The 18,985-nt window shown below is 37.5% G+C and overlaps 1 protein-coding gene across 3 annotated transcripts in view; it reads right to left on the reverse strand.

Moving 5' to 3' along the window:
* The window catches only part of Znf438 (zinc finger protein 438), a 141,618-nt gene that overhangs the window by 79,091 nt on the left and 43,542 nt on the right, over window positions 1-18,985 (reverse strand). For 2 of the 3 annotated variants that reach the window (XM_013014781.1, XM_013014782.1), the window contains one exon: window positions 1,327-1,403. The gene's annotated coding sequence lies outside the window, so the exon portion shown is untranslated. Of the gene's footprint in view, window positions 1-1,326; window positions 1,404-14,302; window positions 14,354-18,985 lie in introns of all 3 variants that reach the window. The other variant, XM_013014783.1, reaches the window with a different exon arrangement.

Consider the following 18,985-nt stretch of genomic DNA (forward strand, 5'->3'; position numbering starts at 1 on the left):
TAGTCAGACAAGACCTTTGGATTTATATCCTTACAACCTAGGCTGGCCATGATAGACACAAACACAAATGATAAGGTTGCATGAAAACAGTGCCATTACAGTGATTAACAAATTTTTTTAGATGCAGTCAACACTAAGAGTAGAAAGAGCTACTGCTTCCAGCTGGTGTAATCAGGGAAAGTTTCATGCAGAGGCTTACAAGGGGTTTCAAGGCACAGAGAAAACAGAAAAGGAGGGGACACAAGGAGTACAAACAGCAAAACAGCAGAAGACAGATGCATGGAAGATAATGCAAGCTCAGGAAGAGTCCAGCTGATACAAGGTGGGGATGTTTGGGGAGTATGATGAGGATTTGAATGCCAGTAAAAGGAACATGGATTCCATCCAGCAGAGACCAGAAACCCTGAGGTTTTAAAATTAGCAAAGTGGTTCTATGTGAAGATTTATGTGGCAGCAGATTAGATGGAGAAGACAGAATGAATGTAGAATACCCAGTAACAACTGAGGCTACTTATGATGACTTTTCAAAGCCAAGGTTTTTTGGTTTTTTTTTTGAACAGTTAGCAAATATTTAAAGATTGTCTTAATTAATAAATTACTCTCTTTAATATGAACATATAAATAATTAGAAACACTATATGAAAACAAAACCTGACTGGTTGTGGTAGTTCACCGTGTGATAATAGCCATGTAATTTTTAGGTAGAGAGCTGAAGGATTGTGATTCAAGGACAAGTAGACAAAAAGTCAGGAGACTCCATCTCAACCAACAGTAGAGTGTGGTGGCACACATCCGTCAGCCCATCTACATGGGAGGCATAAATAGGAGGATTACATGTCAGGATGGCCAGGTAAAAAATGTGAGACATTGTGCTTCCCCAAAATAATTAAAGCAGAACAATACACAAAAAAATGAAACAAAAATGCCAAAGGGCTAGAGGAAATGACTCAAGTGCTAGAACATCTAGATAGCAAGACCTTGAGTTGAATCCCAGTATAGAAAAAAGAAAACTTAAAAAAAATTGAAAAATAAAATATTAGCTAGAAAGGAAAAAATATTGAAAGCACATAATTAAGACTTCATAATTAGACTTATTTCAAATAGAAGGATGATTCTGAGGTATTAGTCTCATCTTTAAAATACAACCATGAGTTTAAATGCTACATCTTATTAAGCATATGGAATTTAACAAATTATTTCCCACCATTTTCTGAGACCAATGATTCCATATTCAAGATGATTTTGAGATTGTCCAAGAAATCTGACATCAACGTTGAGTTAGTCTTGGCCTGATGCTAATGCAGATAGATGTGAACACAGACTTACTTGAGATGATCTGTGCTAGCAAACGTTTTCTAACTTTAAAACTTCCACATGGGATGACACATGGCATTCATCTTTATCTGAAAGCAAATGGAAAGGAAGTAATGAAATTAAAAGAATTGATATGTAGCTTAGAGAAACCAATTAGATGATTACAATTGAAAGACCATAAAAGAGTTATATGAAGTACTGTAAAATTGACATTACTTATACTATGTATAATTTAAGAACCTAAAATAAAAATCTCAAGCCGCACTCAAAGACTTCTAAAATAGAAGATACAATATTTCGTCTCATATATTTAATGTCAATCTCCTAAAAATTTGGGGAAATACATTATTTGATGTTTAAACTTGGCTTAAATGATTTAAAATTCAGCCAACACTTGCATCTTAATCACTATTCCAATGAGTAAGGAGGTAAGAAGTTGAGTAGGAAACAGTTCTTGGTCTCAAGGCACCCAATCTCCAAAAAATACAAATGTGAATGAGCCCATATTTAAGGCAGATATAACAAGTGTTATCAGTGACATAGGGGTCAATGGTATTTGGCAGAAAATTAATTAGTACAGGGAATGTGTGGGAGAAGGCTTGGTATACTAAATGTAGAGAAGGAGAAGAGAGTCTTGACAGTGGAGTTTTAGGATGAAATCATATTGCAAGAGTTTAACATTAGATCCAGCTCACTGATTTTTTTATGCATAAAATGAGTCATCAAGTGTATTTTCATTTGAAAACATCAGGTGTTTTTATTAGAAAACATACTCAAATTTATATTTTTAAATGTTGCTCTTGTTTTGGGGTATGAGTTACTGTGAGAATATTCATTAGCCAGAAAAATATATTGTAATAATAATCGAGATGAGAAGAAACCAGGGCAACTGCAATGGAAATAAATGGTTAAAACTTCATTGATGTGAGGACCAGAATAAACACTGGATCAATTATGCAACACTGAGAACTAGCACAATCATCAAGCTTCAGTTATAATAGTAAATAGAAGATCCTGATTTTCTTTTTAAGCAGGGAATCATGTGCTGTTTTCATCAACCATACCCTGAAGAAACCAACTAATCCAATGTCTCACTTCCTTTCTTCTATCATGTCTTAAAACTTCAGAGTCTACTCTGTAATGCGTAAAAACTCCAACTCATTTGCTCTAAAGGTCATCTCTTCACTCATCTCTGTAGTCTCTCTCACTACACAAAGTCAATGCAACAGTTTGCTCATCTAAATGGTTTATTTGAGGAGAGACTTTCCACAAAAGATTGATACCCAGTTTTGAAGTCAGAGAGGAAGAGTAAAAGGAAAAGGAATCCTGTCCTGTCCTCTCTGTAGGACAGGAGGAGGCTGAAAACTTAAGTCACCAATGACCTTAAGGAGATATATCAGTACAGTAATAAAAGAACAATAATCCTAGATCAGAAGATAGAGATCCGGAGGATCATGTTTCAAGTCCAGCCACAGCAAAAACTTTCATTAGGGACAATCTTAACCAGTAAAAGCTGGGCAAGGCAATGTGTGCCTGCTACTCTAACAATATCAGAAGTAGAAGTAAGTGGATCGTAGTCCAGTCAGCCTAAGTATAAACATCAGAACCTATTCAAAATATAACTAAAGCAGAAGGGGCTAAGGGAATGGCTCATGTGGTAGAGTGCCTTCCTAGTAAACATACACTCTAGTTCTACCAAAACAAAACACAAACAAAACAAAACAAAAATAAACAGAAAAATATAAGGAAGTAGAATTATCTAGTAAGCTGTACTCTTCTAAGAAACCTGGCATAGTCTGAAAGGGAAGCTAACTCCTTAGTAAGCATCCTAAAATGTTATTGATCACTTTCCAAATCATCTGTAATGCTAGTAAGAAGAAATCAAAGGAAAGAGCCTATATATGGAACATATCTAAGAGAAGACAGGAACAGGAATGCTGGAGTTTGCTTTGTTAAAAAGGAAAAACAGGTCTTTACAATCAAGAGCAAGCCAAGGATGGATGACAGATAGATAACAAGGGTGTGAGAGAGGGAGTAAAGTTGAAAAAGTTCAGATCTAATGGCAATGCCATCTACTGAAGTGGGAGAGGCAGGGAAGAAAGAGAGGTGGGGAGATATCATATGGATGAAAGAATATTTGAATTTAACAAGTTGAGAGGAGAGGAGGGAAAATGAGAGGCATTTCAGTATTTGAGATCCTGCAAAAAATTCTGGCTGATAGAAATGATGAAGTTACTAAATGAATTCCAAGTATGAAAACTTAGAAATGAACTTGGAGATAGATGTGGAGTAATCACATGGTAAGGGGTAGAGGTGCTAGCATCAAGCCCAGTGCTGATGCCATTGGGGAAATGGGAAAAGCATCCCAGAAATCAACCAGTAGGAGAAACCAGGAAGGAGAGAAGAATTAGAAGACTAGGAACCAATGGGTCAAGGTGGCACACCGATCCTTGAATTCACAGAAGGGAGCAAAAAGACACACTAGCCCTCTTTTCACATCTAGAATGTTTTAAATTTCATGCTTTCTCCTAAGACAATTATGAAAATAATGAAAAAGAAAACTAGGTATAAGTCTCTAGACAAGGGAAAGAAGAGTTAGAGAAAAGGATCAGTCTTCTAAGAACTTTTTCAAAATAAAGCAAAAAGATTGAAGTAAGGAGGTCAGGTCTGGCCAGTGCCCTATTGGCCATATGGTGGATGGGTAGGGTCTGGCATCTTATCTTCATGCTACTGGAAGAAATTCCCCATCCCTCCTCACCTGCCTCCCAGGTAATGGGTGTGCCAGGATCTCCAGAGGCAGCAGCAGGCATTTGGCTGATAGGTTACTGAATCTGTAAGTCCAGTGCCTGGGAGTGAGAATTTCCTGAGGATCTACCCCCAGGGCCCACCTATTTAGGCCCAGAACAGCCTAGCAGCCAGGGCACCACCATTCCACGCATGACTCCGTGATCGTGTCATGTGTCCTGTCTCCTGGCTGTCTCCAGTCATCATGGAGCCCCAATTCAGCTCCCTATTGGAGCTGAATTGGCTTCTTGGTATTGTTTTTGTTATTTCTTTTCTCTTTATCATGTTTCCTAGCTGTGTTATGTGTATTTAAGTGCTTCAGGCTTGGGTAACAACTGGAGGCCTGCAGCCTGTTCACTGTATAATAAAGACTCCAATATTTTATATTTTAAAATGTGGATATTAATCAATGATTAAGGTAAATCGGATGATTTACCTTACAACAAGATCAACATGATATTGAAATGGGAAGTAGGTCAGCTGTAGACTACTGTATTCTGTGGTGTGTGTGTGTGTGTGTGTCTTTTATTCAACTGTTTCCTGACCATATGTGAAAGCAGTGCCATATGTGAAAGCAGTGTCTGGCTCAGAACTTGCCTGAACAAAACGTGCATGCATTCTGACCATCCATGTAGCAAACTCAACAGGACAGGCTGGGTCTGATCAATGTGAAAGGAGGAAGACTGCATGCACACCTAAGCTCACTTTTTCCTTGTAATGATGTTGAATGTTGTCATATATTTGTTGGCCATCTGTATTTCTTCTTTTGACAAGTGTCTACTGAGATCATTTGCCCACTTTAAAATTACATTGATTACTTTTTTAAAAATTCTTTGCATTTATATATATATATATATATTGTAGATGTCACTCTTCCGTCTGATCAGGCAAAGATTTTCTCCCATGTGTGGCTACATCTTCACTCCATTAGCTCCTTGGCTGAGCAGAAGTCTTCATTTGATAGAATCCTATTTGTCTTTTTTTTTTCTTGCTGGTTTTCTGTGCTTTGGGAATCATGTTCAAAAACTCATTGTATATATAAATGTTTTGAAGTGCTTCCACTATGTTTCTTTTCTAACAGCTTGAGAATTTCAGGTCTTACATTAAGGTCTTAAATTCATTTTGAGCTGGGTTCATTGTGTGCAAGGGAGTCTTAAGGGTTAAGTTTCAGCCTTCTGCATATGGACTTGCAATTTTCCTACCACCAGGCATTAAAGAGGCTGACCCTTTCTCCAATGTAAGTTTTCGTACTTGTGTTGAGACTCTGTTGGCTGCTAATGCATTGGTTTTAGGGCTGGGATTTGTATTTTAGTCCAGTTGGTCAGGGTGTGGTTCTGTTCTGCATATAATACAGTAAAAACCAAGGTTTCTTACTTTCTCCTAGCAAGGTCCCTCCCATGCTTCCCTGTATTAGGCAAGCAGAGTCAGCAGCTGTTGACCTCAATCCAAACCAGTCTCCTCTAATGTAAAATGTCTCTAAGGTATCCTGCAGTGTGCTGCAGCTGGATTTGCTGCCACATATATGGACCCTGCCCCCTACACCCTCCAAGACTGCAGAGATTTCCTTGTACATTTGCAGGTCAACTTCCCAGACTCCCCAACTGCCCCAGGCTCAGCAACCATCCCAAGGGGAAAACTAGATATGTGTTCATGACTCTTAAGTCCTGTTTACCCCACTAGACTATGTGATCATCAAAACTCGAACCATCTTTCCTTCCCTTAGGAGAGTCTCACTTCCATAGAAAACTGTACTGCGCAAATTCCCCAGGAGAAATGGTTGCTATCATTTCAACACATGTGGGCTTCTCTGAAATGTGTTTGTCTATTCTCTTCACTTTTATAGATCTCCATGCAAAACATGATTGGGGTGGATTTGAAGGTTGTCACTTTGTATATTTTTCCTCTAACTACCTGTGTAGCTGTATTCCATAAATAATGATGTTTACATTTTCATTCCATTCAAAAATATTTTCAAATTTTCTTGATTTTTCTCTTAAAGCATTTGAGGGTGTGGTTCTAGATGTTCCACTGCTCTTGGTCTCTAATTCAACTTGGTTATGGGGAGGGAATATAAATCCCTTAAAATCTATGACACTTATGATCTAGCATACAACCTCCTTGTGATGAATCATCTATATGTACTTGAGCAGAGTAAGTATTGTGCTATTGTTGAGTTCAGCATTGCACAAGTGTTAAAAATGAGGCTAATTGGTTAATAGTGATGCTCCACATTTCTATTTATTTTCACTGATATTCTGCTTCATCATTTTATGTGCTGCTGTGACATAAATATTAAAATATGTAACTGTTATGGTAGATGTATATATTCTTCTCTCTTGTTATGATAGGTTTTGCTTCATATATTTTAAGCTCTGTTATTGGGTAAGCAGACACTTAATATTATGTCTTTTAAAAATATTTCCTAATATAGCTGGTAATATTCATTTTGAGACAACTTCGTTGATTTAGTATCCATCACTCTAGTTTCCAAGCTTGGTGTTTACATGATTTATCTTGTCCAGTTGTTTCTGTTTGAAGAGGATTTCAGATGGATAAAGCGTACAGTAGTCCCTTATTCTCATTTTCACTTTCCATGGCTTGTCCACTGTTAACTTATTAAATATACTTATTTTGGGGGTCGGGGGTGGTACTGAGGTTTGAACTTAAGTCCTAAAACTTGTTTTGTTTCTTTGATTTGGGTTGGTTTTTTTGTTTTTGTTTTTGTTTTTTTGCCAGTCCTGGGGCTTGAACTCAGGGCCTGGGCACTGTCCCTGAGCTTCATTTACTCAAGGCTAGCACTCTACTACTTGATCCACAGCGCCACTTCTGGCCTTCTCTGTTCTTGTGGTACTGAGGAATTGAACCCAGGGCTTCATGCATGCTAAGTAAGCACTCTACCACTAGATCGTATTCCCAGGCCCTCAAACTTGTTTGATAGACACTTTAGCACTTGGGCCATGATCCCAACCCTTTTTGCTTTAGCTATTTTTTCAATGTTTCTGCCCAAGCCAACCTAGACCATAATTTTCCTATTTATACTTCCAGAAAAGATAAAATGATAAGACTTTTTTTTTTCTAAAAGAAAGTCTTATAACACTAGTCCTTGGGTTTGGGACCAGGAAGGGAAAAGTCTTAAGACTACAGGTGAAGGCTTGAATGACATTATTGTTAATGGATGACAGAGAAATGTTAACCTCTCTCATGCCATAGTTCAAAGTTTATGATACTGTTCCTTGAAAAAAAAATTCAAAAGAGGTTTGGCTAAGGAATGTTCTAGTCACAAGGTTGAAATTGTTGGTATCTTTTACCCTTGCATGATAAATTATGTATGAGAAAGGTAATATTTTCAAAGTATTGTTTTTGTTTTCTTGATACAAGCTAGGACTGCAATTCCCGTTTTTCCTGCCACAGCATCCCCAGTGCTGGGAAAATACAGGTGTGGACTCCACTCTCTCTGGCTCATTTTTAGAAGATTAAGAAGAAATTTAAAGAAGCCAGAATTCTTTTCAAAAATTAACATGCTCTTATCAAAAATAAAAGACTCTTATTAAAAATAAAATATCTTTCTATTCCCATTTCTCCAAATAGAAAGGTTAAGTACTAGTCTCAACGCTATATAGTTATTATTAGGGCCTGGGGGTCTAAAATGAAACATGGTTTCAAACTGAAAACATCTAGAATGTGCTGCAATAGACTGTCTTGAATCTGAAAATGATTTTAAATTGTATATAGCTCAGTCCTAAAAGTCTTAAGAACCTGAGATCATCTTTTACGGACAAATGGTCTCTATGAATCTTAATGGTACCAGTTTTAGACTTTCCAAAAGAGAGAGAAGTTTCTTACGGGCATTATTTTATAACACCTTGCCTCTTACTATGAAGTAGGAAAAAAAAAAAGCCTATGCCAAAAATAAATGTGGGTGTGGCCTCTGTTTATTGGAGTGGATTATAATTTGAAAGACAGGAAGTCCACAATGTTTTTAAAGGCATTATGTCAGCTTGAACTAAAACATACAGAAATAAGTACAAAATGAAAAATAGACCTTTGGACTCTGCAACTCTTACAGACAAGAAGCAACAGACAGGAGGGAAAGGCTACCTAGTTGCAAACATAATCACTTCTTAAGAATAAAGAAAGCTAACTCAAAATTGAAAGGATGAAGCCTGAAGCCAGTGGGAATCATTTCCAGTACTAATGAACTAGTAACACCAGATTTAAAAGTTTCTAGGGTTGGGCACTGGTGGCTCACACCTGTAATCCTAACTGAGCTCTAAAGATTGTGGCTTGAAATCAACCCAGGCAGGAAAATCCTCGAGACTATTATTTCCAATTAAAAATCTGTAACTAGGGGACTGGGAAGGTGGCTCAGTGGTAGAGCGCTTGCCTTGCATGCATGATGCCCTGAGTTCGATTCCTAGTACCACATAAGCAAAAAGAAAACAGCCGGAAGTGGCGCTGTGGCTCAAGTGGTTGAGCACTAGCCTTGAGCTGAAGAGCTGAGGGACAGTGCCCAGGCCCAGAGTTCAGGCCCCATGACTGGACCGGAAAAAAAAAATCTGTAACCAGAGCTGTGGCTCAAGTGATAGGGCACTAGCTTAAGCAAAAAAGCTCATAGTGGGGCTGGGAAGGTGGCTCCATGGTAGAGTGTTGCCTTGCATGCATGAGGCCCTGGGTTCGATTCCTCTGCACTACATAAGCAGAAAAAGCCAGAAGTGGCACTGTAGCTTAAGTGGTAGAGCACTAGCCTTGAACTAAGAACTGAGAGACAGTGTCCAGGCCCAGAGTTCAGGCCCCACAACCAAAAATAAATAAAAAATAAAAAGCTCATAGTGCTGAGGCCCTGTGCCCAATCATTACCCACCCCTCATGAATTTACAGGGAGCAATGAAAACTATAGGCTTCTTGTTTCTCCATTTTTGAATGTGAGTGTCGTGTAGAGTTAAACTGTGCCTGACTATCCATTGTATGTTGTGTAGATAGCTTTTACCTTATGAAGAACTATACTGTAGACACTTCCTGTAAATTTAGACCCAATTAAAACAGATCTTTGTCTTTAAGCTTGAGGTTAATGCCATGCTAGGAAAAAAATGGGGATTCTTGGAAGAGTGTGAAAGTACTGCAAACAGAAAATGAACTATGGTGAATTAAAGATGGTGACGTACTCTAGGATATTTCTCCCAGTAAGAATTCATTCCTATTTACTCTCCTTGCAACATACAGGGCTCTGTGACTGTTCTGACCAAAAGAATATCATAAATGCTTCATCTTGTACCAGTTTCCACTTTTAGGCCTTAAGATTATCTCTGCTAAGAGAGGGCCAAGCTACAAATGAGGAGGAAGTCTAACTTGATACTAACATGCAACAAAGGCCACATGAACCCCGACTTCTATGTCGGCACAGGTACCGTATATGTGCATTGCGATTACTCCAGAGTAATTCACCCATTAATTGAGAACCATCCAGTGATCTTAGTCAATACAACATCATAGAAAGATCACCCAGTTGAGACCTGCTTGAATTCTCAACCTGAAGAATCATGAGTTATATAAAACAGTTCTTGTAATGTACTGATTACCTGGCTTATGTAACTGTAACCTCTCTGTATATCACCTTTATGAAAATAAATAAAATTACTAAGTATTGATGATACAGTCTTACTGTAACATGATTTTGTAATTCATCTGTTTTGTCTTTTGAGCTGTTATCGGGGTCACATGTCCTGCTACTACTTTCTGCAAAATAAGGGGGAGGCAGAAGCCCAATTCTAGTTACACAAATAATCTGCAAAGTTCATAATCTGCAGAGTTCATATTTTTATAGACAAAAAGTCAAATTTCCCAAGATATTATAAAAACAACAACTTTCCAAACAGCATGAGGTTCAACCTAAGTGCATTTACATTCATATTCTTCTTACTAAACAAATTATTGTACATATATAATCAAGCCAAAATATTCATGCTCAGGCTCTCCTTTCGTTCAGTTAACAAATGTCTATTTAGATACTTTCCCATGATTGAAGCAAGAGTAGGATTACAAATGCATAATTAAGACCATTTACAGTAGTCTGAAGCAGGAAGCTTCAAAGACAGTATTTTAAAACACCCATTACTGAGATAAACTGTTACAAAACTGTTCTGTGATGTATGTGGGTGTAGAGGTATGTGAAGGGGATACATGCACCATCACAGCATTACACAGTTAAAATCTGGATGTAACAAAAATACACATGAATAGCTAAGATAGACTAGAGAAAAAGATGGAGACTAATTTTTTTGTCTATCTCAGCCTCTTGAGTAGCTCAGATTAGCCCCCTGCACCTGGCTTAGTCTATCATATTTTATACTTGACACATGAAGTGAGTTTTTAGAAATGTTTTCTGACAAGTATGTATCACTTACGAAAATTTATAAATAATCTGGATTGCACCATTCCAAGATGAACACATTGTCCTGAATAATCACCTTGACCCAAGCACAGGAGAACAGCCAGAATGAATTACTTCCCAAGGAGAAACTTCACCCCATCCACATTAGAAGTGGTAAATTCTCTCCTCAAATACTTCTCCTCCTTGGGCTCCCCAATCCTACCCCGGCCTTGCTTTATGGCATGGCTCCATCTCTAACCTGTAACTGAGAAAGCAATATACAAGTTACCTTCCTGGAAAGAAAAGAGTGCATTTATGACAGCTTCGGCTGATGGCTTTTAGTACAACCATTCTCTATTCTAAATGTCTATCTCTGGATTAAGTCAAAGCACCCAAGAGAAGCATTCCCAGCCCCCCTCTTACTGCTTCCCTTCAGCAGAATGGTATTTACTGTGGTGTCTGACAGAAAAGCCACCATGCTTTCCTGGAGGAAGCTCTAGAAACCAGCCTGCAAAAGACAGGCTTTAGGATTTACTCTGAGGATGCTGAAGAGTACAAAGTTGATTATGATGCATGATGACAAAAAGGAAACATCTCTTTTATAGCTTATAAGGCTTTCAAAAAGCTGAGAAAATTTTGATCTTACAAACACTAGAAAATGTAACTAGTTTTGTAAAGGTTTCCTTAGAGAGCTTAGGGAAAAATTCGTGATCCATCTCCTGTAAAGGAGCATTGATATAATTGTGTGCCTTACCCTTATTCCATCAGTCCCATTTTTACCACATTTTTTACAGTATTAAAGTATAATTTACATATCACTAAATCCACCTATTTGAAAGTGGAGAGCTAATGATATGTCAATTACATGGTGTGCAGTATCATTATAATCTAGTTTTAGAACACTTCGCCCTCTGAATTTCTTTAAGTTGACATATAGACAAAGTTGGCCTCTACTCTTTGAACCATTCTGTGCTTTCTATCTCCATCGATTTCTCATTTCTAAATAGTTCATACAAGTGGAAGCACATAACATGTAGTCCTTTTGAGTCTGAATTGTTACTTAGACAATATTTCTGAGCATCATCCATGTCAGAATTATTTCCCTTTTTTTATTGACATACCACATTCTGCTTATCTATTCACCAGTTAATGGATATTTGGATACTTTCTTGTTCTTGTCCATTATGAGTACTGCTACTATGAAATACATGTCTTTGTATCAATATGTTTTCATTTCTAAAATGTTTCACTCTAATATGTTGAAGAATTAATTACATGTGTCAGTTTGGGTGGGTCATAGTACACAGAATTTTGTCAAATATTAGTCTGTATGTTTTGTTGAGTATTTTTGGATGAGATTAATTTGTAGACTTTCGTAAAGTGGCTTGTCTTCCACTATGTGGGTGTGCTTCATCCAATCTGTTGAAGGCTTGGATAAAAGTCTGAACTTCCTGACTACCTTCAGATTTCACCTGTAACACCAGTTTCCAGCAGACTGCTGTGGACCCATGCTGCAACTGTTTGGAGTCTGTGGCCGGCTGGCTCCTTAAGCCTCTGTAACTGTGAGAGTCTACTCTTTAAAAGTTTTTTCCTATATACATACACACCTTACTACTTCTGCATCTCTAGAGGCCCAACTAAAAACAAGGTAAACTGATAAAATTTTCCAAGAAAGAACCAACTAATTTTTCAAAGCAATTTTATCATTTTACATGGATGCCTATGAATTCTTGTTTGACCAGGTTCTAGATTGTATTATATGCCTTTTTGAGTACAACCATCCTAGTAGGCATACATCATACCTCATTGCTTACACCACTACCTCATTACTTTTGGTCTTCTCTTTTCACTTTTTCTTTCTTTTTTCTCTTTTTGGTGGTCCTGGGATTTTAACGCAGAGCTTCATACTTGTTAGGTATATACTATCGATACATACCCGCAGCCCTTTTTGCTCCAGATAATTTTGAGATTGGATCTCATTTTTTTTTTGCTGGTCATGGGGCTTGAACTCTGGACCCAGGCACTGTCCCTCAGCTCTTCAGCTAAGGCTAGCATCCTACTACTTGAACCACGGCACCACTTCCAGCTTTTTCTGCTTATGTGGTGCTAAGGAATCAAACCCAGGGCCTCATGCATTCAAGGCAAGCACTCTACCATTGAACCACCTTCCCAGCCCCTGGATCTCACTTTTTGTCCGGCCGGTCTGGACCATAATTCTCACTTCCATAATTTACATTTCCCACCACAGATGGTATGGCAAATACATACCACCACATCTAGTTTTTTCCTCTTGAGATCTTATAAAAAGTTTTGCCTGAGCTGGCCTAGAAACTTATCTTCCTGATCTAAACCCCCACATAACTGGGAGGACAGGTCCATACTACTATACTCAGGTAAGAAGTCAAGAATTTTTACCCTGGGTATTGAACTGTGATCCTCCAACATTTCTGCCTTCTAAGTAGTTAGGATTGTAGGCATCAGCAACAGGCATCCAGCCTAAACTTACTGATTTTTTAAAAAAATTGTTGCCTTCCTAATAACTCATATAATGATATTTTCATGTGTTTTTTAGCCATTGTTAGGTCTTTTGTGGGGGAAAATGTTTACTGGGTGCTACTGCTTTTTATCTCTCCCATAGGACTGTATTCTTACTGATTACAGGGGTTTTCTGTGTACTCTGTGTACTTTACCACATAGAATTTGAAAATAGCTTCTCTCTCAGGTTGTAACTTGTATTTTTAGCTTTTCAAGAATGTCTTTTGACATGCCTGTAATCCTAGCTACTCAGGAGGCTGAGATCTGCAGATCACGGTTTGAAACCAGCCCAGGAAGGAAAGTTCATGAGACTCTAATCTCCAATGAACTACTCAGAAAAAAAAGGCAAATGGTGCTGTTATTAAAGTAGTAAAGCACTAGCCTTGAACACAAAGAAGCTCAGAAACAGTACTCAGGTCCTGAGTTTAAGCCCGAGGATCGATTAAAAAAACAAACAAAAAAACCCAAAAAAACAAACAAAAAATGTATTTTGACTCATGAAGGTTTTCATTTTAAAGAAGTCAAATTCATCATATTTATCCTCAAAGACAATACTTTGAAAATCACACACAACTCTGTACAACTCAAAGTTTCTTCTTTTATTAGAAGTTCAAAGTTTTTCACTCTGAATGTTAAAGTCCACAATTCCTGTTGAGTTGATTTTTGTGTGTGGTTGATTTTTCTAAGGAGGTTTTATCATATGGATGTCCAATTCTGAATGTGTGACATCTGTTGGAAAGATAATCCTTTTATATTTAATTGTCTTAGCAGCTCTTCTGAAATTAATAGACCAGGAGTTTAGGTTCATTTCTGGTTTCTCACCTGTACCCCACTGATCTCCATGCTTAGTTTTGTGCCAGGACTGTGCTGCCTCTACAAGACTTAGTACTAGAATTAGGAAATTTAAGTCCCCAATTTTATTCTGTAGCTATTTCTTTTAGATTTCATTTGATTGTAGTTTATCATGTGCAGTAATGGATACAATCTTAAACCTTTTCTTGGGCAAAACAAAATATAAATATAAAAATTAAATAAGCCATAGTTTAAAGTGACCTTGCAAAAAGGAGTCCTCTTAAGCTATGAAAGTGAGAGCCACAAACATTATTAAATGAATGCTTAAGACAGATCAGACATGTACAAGCTTCCATGCTAAAGATACAGAGACTAGTAAGACTCAGTGCTCACTTAGCACACAGAAGGGAGTGAGGGTACAGTGTATTCACAGCAATGACAATAATGTGGACACACCAATGGTAATCAAGGCAAGGCCTATTTACTTCATCTAATCAGGATTTTCCTTACTTAATATAAGCTTGTTCCTGAAAAAGTAGGTGACAAATTTCTGGTATTTTTCTGAAAGAAAAAAAAAAAGAAAGTGAGTTTCAAAAAGCCATAGAAGTTAGTACTTATAAAAGCTTGTAATAAGCAATACTTCTGTAAAGCATAGGTTCTCTCAACTAGTTTAAGTCTTTTCATTCGCTTTTTGTTCTTCAGATTATGAAAGGAATTTAGACCCACAGAAAAAAATCACACAAAACAGAAGTATTTATAGTAAAAAGGGAATGTCTTACCTCTACCTCACCCTTCATTTCCCTCACAACTCCTGTTAGGTTTGGTGAATTCCTGATCATCCCAAGTAATAAGCAACTGACTTGTGTGTGTGTGTGTGTGTGTGTGTGTGTGCGCGCGCACGCACGTGAACATGTGTTCTGAGTGTGTACATATGTGTAAGACTTCATAGTGACAATTGCTGACAGTGGTTCTACAAGAAATATTAATGAACTTACTTAAAGGGGACAAGAAGTAAATTAGAAGAAAGAGTGGGCATTTCCAAATTCAAGAAAAACTGGAAAATTCTGGGTTAAGTAAAATCCCAATATATCTTACACTGTGACTGTTTTCAACTTGCCTAAAATTTGCTGACTACCAAACCCTTTAACTGTAAATTATCAAGTAATATCTTGAAAGTCTAGATCTTCACAAATCACAATGTGAGAAGCCAGCTGTTAGAGTTTCTCCTCCACTGTTACACTGGCAGCAATCCATACAGTTGAACCCATGTGGACATTCAGAAACACGCTGAGGGTTGCACACACTACCATTGGCTAAAAGACTAGGAAACAGTCAGCAGGCTGTCTTAAGATTCTATCTCTACAGGGCTGGAAAACCTGGTTTCACTTCTGTTCTGCTTTGTTATTTTTCCTTTAGACAATAAAAGAAGAAAACTAGAGACAAAGTTCAACTCTAAAATTACATCATTAACAGTATTTTTAAAAGGTAAACACAGTAAAAATATCTTAGCATAAATTCTGCTCAACTTGAATGTAATTAACAAAACCTAAAACTAGGCTTAAAATCATTTTCACAATTAATACAAGAATTGATTCATTACAAAAAATGCTTTAAGAGGCACTGAACACTATGACGTTATGTTTATATTTAGTGCCTACAGCTGCCTATAGATAAACACAAAACAATGGATTTGGAGTTTCTCCTTTTAAGTTAGAGTTCACACCAAAATATCACTTGACAATAAGCAGCTAAACTTGCCATTGAGATAGAATGGGGCCTTTTGTTGTCATGAATGGTAACTTTTCAGCCTTCTTTCTTTTTCCCCTTCCTCCCTCCCTTCCTTTCTGTGGAAATTTTAGTTGGCAGAGCCATCTGTGAGATATTCTACTGAACTGATTCTTATGGTAGCCTAAAAGAGCTGCTGTAAGGCCTGGGCAAAAGCTTCCCTAAAATTCCACTCCAGAATAATATAAGGAATATCTAAGTCAGTGTTGGAAAGATGTTTCCACCATCCGCTTAAGATTGTTGTTGTTTGTTTTCTTCATGGCTACTAGGAACAGTGCATGTACTAACTGTTCCCCTTATTTATAAATGCAGGTGGTCTCCTCACTTCTTTATAGACAAACTGCTTGTCCAATGCCATATTCAAACTTCCACACATCTGCCCTACTCTAACTCAAGCCTAGATGACTTTTCCCCTTCCTAAGCCTCCTGATTCTTGCTCAAGCCTCTCACTTAGTACATTTAATAGACTTGAAATTACTATTTGACTTGATGAGTCAAACAGTAGATGGCAGGAATCTGCAAGAGAGACTACAATGCCAGGCACAATTCTGTTTGCATTGGTACTATTTGTTGACTGACTGATAATACAATTCAATGTTTTTCCCAGGAATATTTAATCCTTGAGAGAAATATGGTTTTCTACTCAGGAAACAATGGACTTCCTTATTAGTTTTAGAAAATGTTCACAGATTATCTATAATTTACATAATCGATGACTAGATGTCTTTTTTTTTAACCTGTGACAAGGCAGTGGTATGGTTTAGCCTTAGCTCTAGACCATCTAAGGACTTGCTGTGGAAAGCTATGAAGGAACCAACTGCTTAATGACAAAGGGATTTTAAGTAGTAGCTAACATTAGAGGCTACAGGAAGTATGAATATAGCATATTTACATATATGAATACCATCATGTACATATGGAACAATAAAGAATCTGCAAAAGTAATTTGACAGTGCCATTCATTCAGTCATTTAACAAACCATTACTGAAAGCTTATTATGCATAGGGTCCTGCATTACACTTGAGAACTAAAGGTGAATAAAAAATAGCAACCATCCATGTTGGTCCTCTGAAGACTTAAATGGAATAAATTTCAAGATTTACCTACTTATGTTCAAGTAAAATTGTATTAGATGTGGTTAAGGAGCATTTAAAGTTCCTTATCTCAGCCAGGCATGGTGGATCATGCCTGTAATCTTAACTACTCTGGATAGAGATCAAGAGACTCCTAGATCAAGATTATACCAGGCCAAAAAAAAAAGAATACCCAGGACCTTATTTCAACCAATAGTTCAGTGTAGTGCCACATGTCTGTCATCCCAGCTCCACAGGAGGCTGAGAGTGGGAAGACTACAATTCCAAGTCAGCTGGGGAGGAGGAGGGAGTAAGATGCTCATGAGATACCAGTTTATGATGGATGTGGTATTAGGCCCTTGCAATCCAGGTACCTCAGGAAGTATAAATAGAAGAGTCATGATCAAGGCTAACCCAGACAAAAAGCAAAAACCAAGACTCTAACTCAAAAACAACCAAAATAAAAAAAAACTAGAAATGTATCTCAAGCTGAAAACATCTAACAAATGTAAAGCCCTGCGTTCAAATCCCAGGACTATCAGAAAAACAATCTTATTGTTTAAATCAGAAAAAAGTTTATTTTGCCCAAGCACCAACAAGATGTCTTGTCTTCATAGAGAGTTTCACTTCTGACCCTAAATTTCTAGAGTCCCAAGTTGCTAACCGAGGAGAGAGATGTGCTATGAGCAGCATGAACAAATGTACACCTAAATAAACCCTGTTAGCTGGTGTGGCACAGGTACCCCATCCGCCTCAATTCATAAACAGCTGCAGACACTTTATTTTGCTTCATAGCATACTGGTTTTTTTGTTTTCCTAAAAGTTATAGGGGAAAGGCAAAAACTAGAAACCCTTTGCCAATCACAAAAATGTATGTATTTTAAACTGCAGAACCAAAATGAGTTGCTATATACTTTTAAAACCAGATTTTAAAAAATAGGAAATAGGTATTTCCTCTAATGTTCAACTATAAATCCTATAAACTATAAAAGAATCAGAAATGTTGCTGTTTTAGCTAAACATCTTTGTGTTTCTCTGGTGTATCTTTAGAAGGAATATAAACTTGAAGAGATCTATAGGATTCCATTCAACCAGAAATTCACTAAATCGAGAATCAGTATATTCAAAGTCCATACAATTAATTTGACCATAAACTTGGTTGCTAAATACCAATTTCAAAAGTAATGTTATTGCTCTGTTGTTTTAAACCAAAGGGCTTCCTTCTCAAGACTGCAAAGGAAGAAGCATGTAGGCTATCTCATGGGTGAAGGAGTGATTTCTACTCTTACAAAAACAGGAGGTTCGCCTACGTAATCACCTGGGACAAACTTGGCCCGTGCAAACAGGCCAAAAGTTAAAGGAGCCTGGGAACGTTTAACATCAAGAAAGGAATTACAGCTCAGTAAGATCAGAGGGAATTACACAGGAAATGTGAACAGTAACCCTTTCAAATCTTTGGACCTCCTCCGAGTGCCTGTGATAAATGGAGTCTTGCTGCCTTGCAGTAAAGTGACTACATGAGCCAAGAGCAGAGAGGGATGGGGGCAAAGAAAAAAAGACATTTTATACACATCATACACACACACACTCATACACACACATGTACACACATAGAGCAACATATATTCACACTGACATGACAGAATCATGCTACTTGAGAAAACAGCCCTTAACTTTTCATTTTAACTGCTACATATGCATCATATCAATGCCTTATCCAACACAGCCCAAAGTAAAAATTCCAAAGACATGTGAAGAATCAGAAGGGGTGGGAGAGATGGAGTAGTTGGCAAACTCAGCAAAAGCAGGGAAAAGTGGCTCCTAGCTGACCAAAAAAAAGAGGTCTCAACCCTGGCTTGCATTTAAACATCTTGTCCCCAGGAAGTCTGTGGGGAGAGCATTCTTTCCATAAGAAATAATATGAAATAGAATCAGAAATGATGCTATTCCATACTTCACTATGTAAAAGTTTTTCAGTATTCTAAACCAGATGCATAGACGGTTCAGCGGACTATAAACTTTTTTTTAATAAAGAGTAGTTTATAGTCATCAGTTAAAATATTTCTAGTTGCTAATTTGGAAAAGTAGGTGTGATTGCACATCCAAGAGATCTTTAGAAACTCTGGCATTTCAAGAAAACAGGGTAGTCTTACTGCATCTACCTCTTAGAAAAGGGGAAAACACTTTTCATGAGCAGGTGTCTTTGAGAGATTATTAATTAATACACAGTCTTTGGACAGGGAGGGCATGGATGGAGCTAACAAAATACAATGGAACAAAGTGCTATTTACAGTTAAGTAAGATTAAATATGGAATGGAATTTCAGAGGTGCCT

This window comes from Dipodomys ordii, unplaced genomic scaffold (assembly GCF_000151885.1).
Source record: "Dipodomys ordii isolate 6190 unplaced genomic scaffold, Dord_2.0 Scaffold24, whole genome shotgun sequence".
Lineage (NCBI taxonomy): Eukaryota > Metazoa > Chordata > Mammalia > Rodentia > Heteromyidae > Dipodomys > Dipodomys ordii.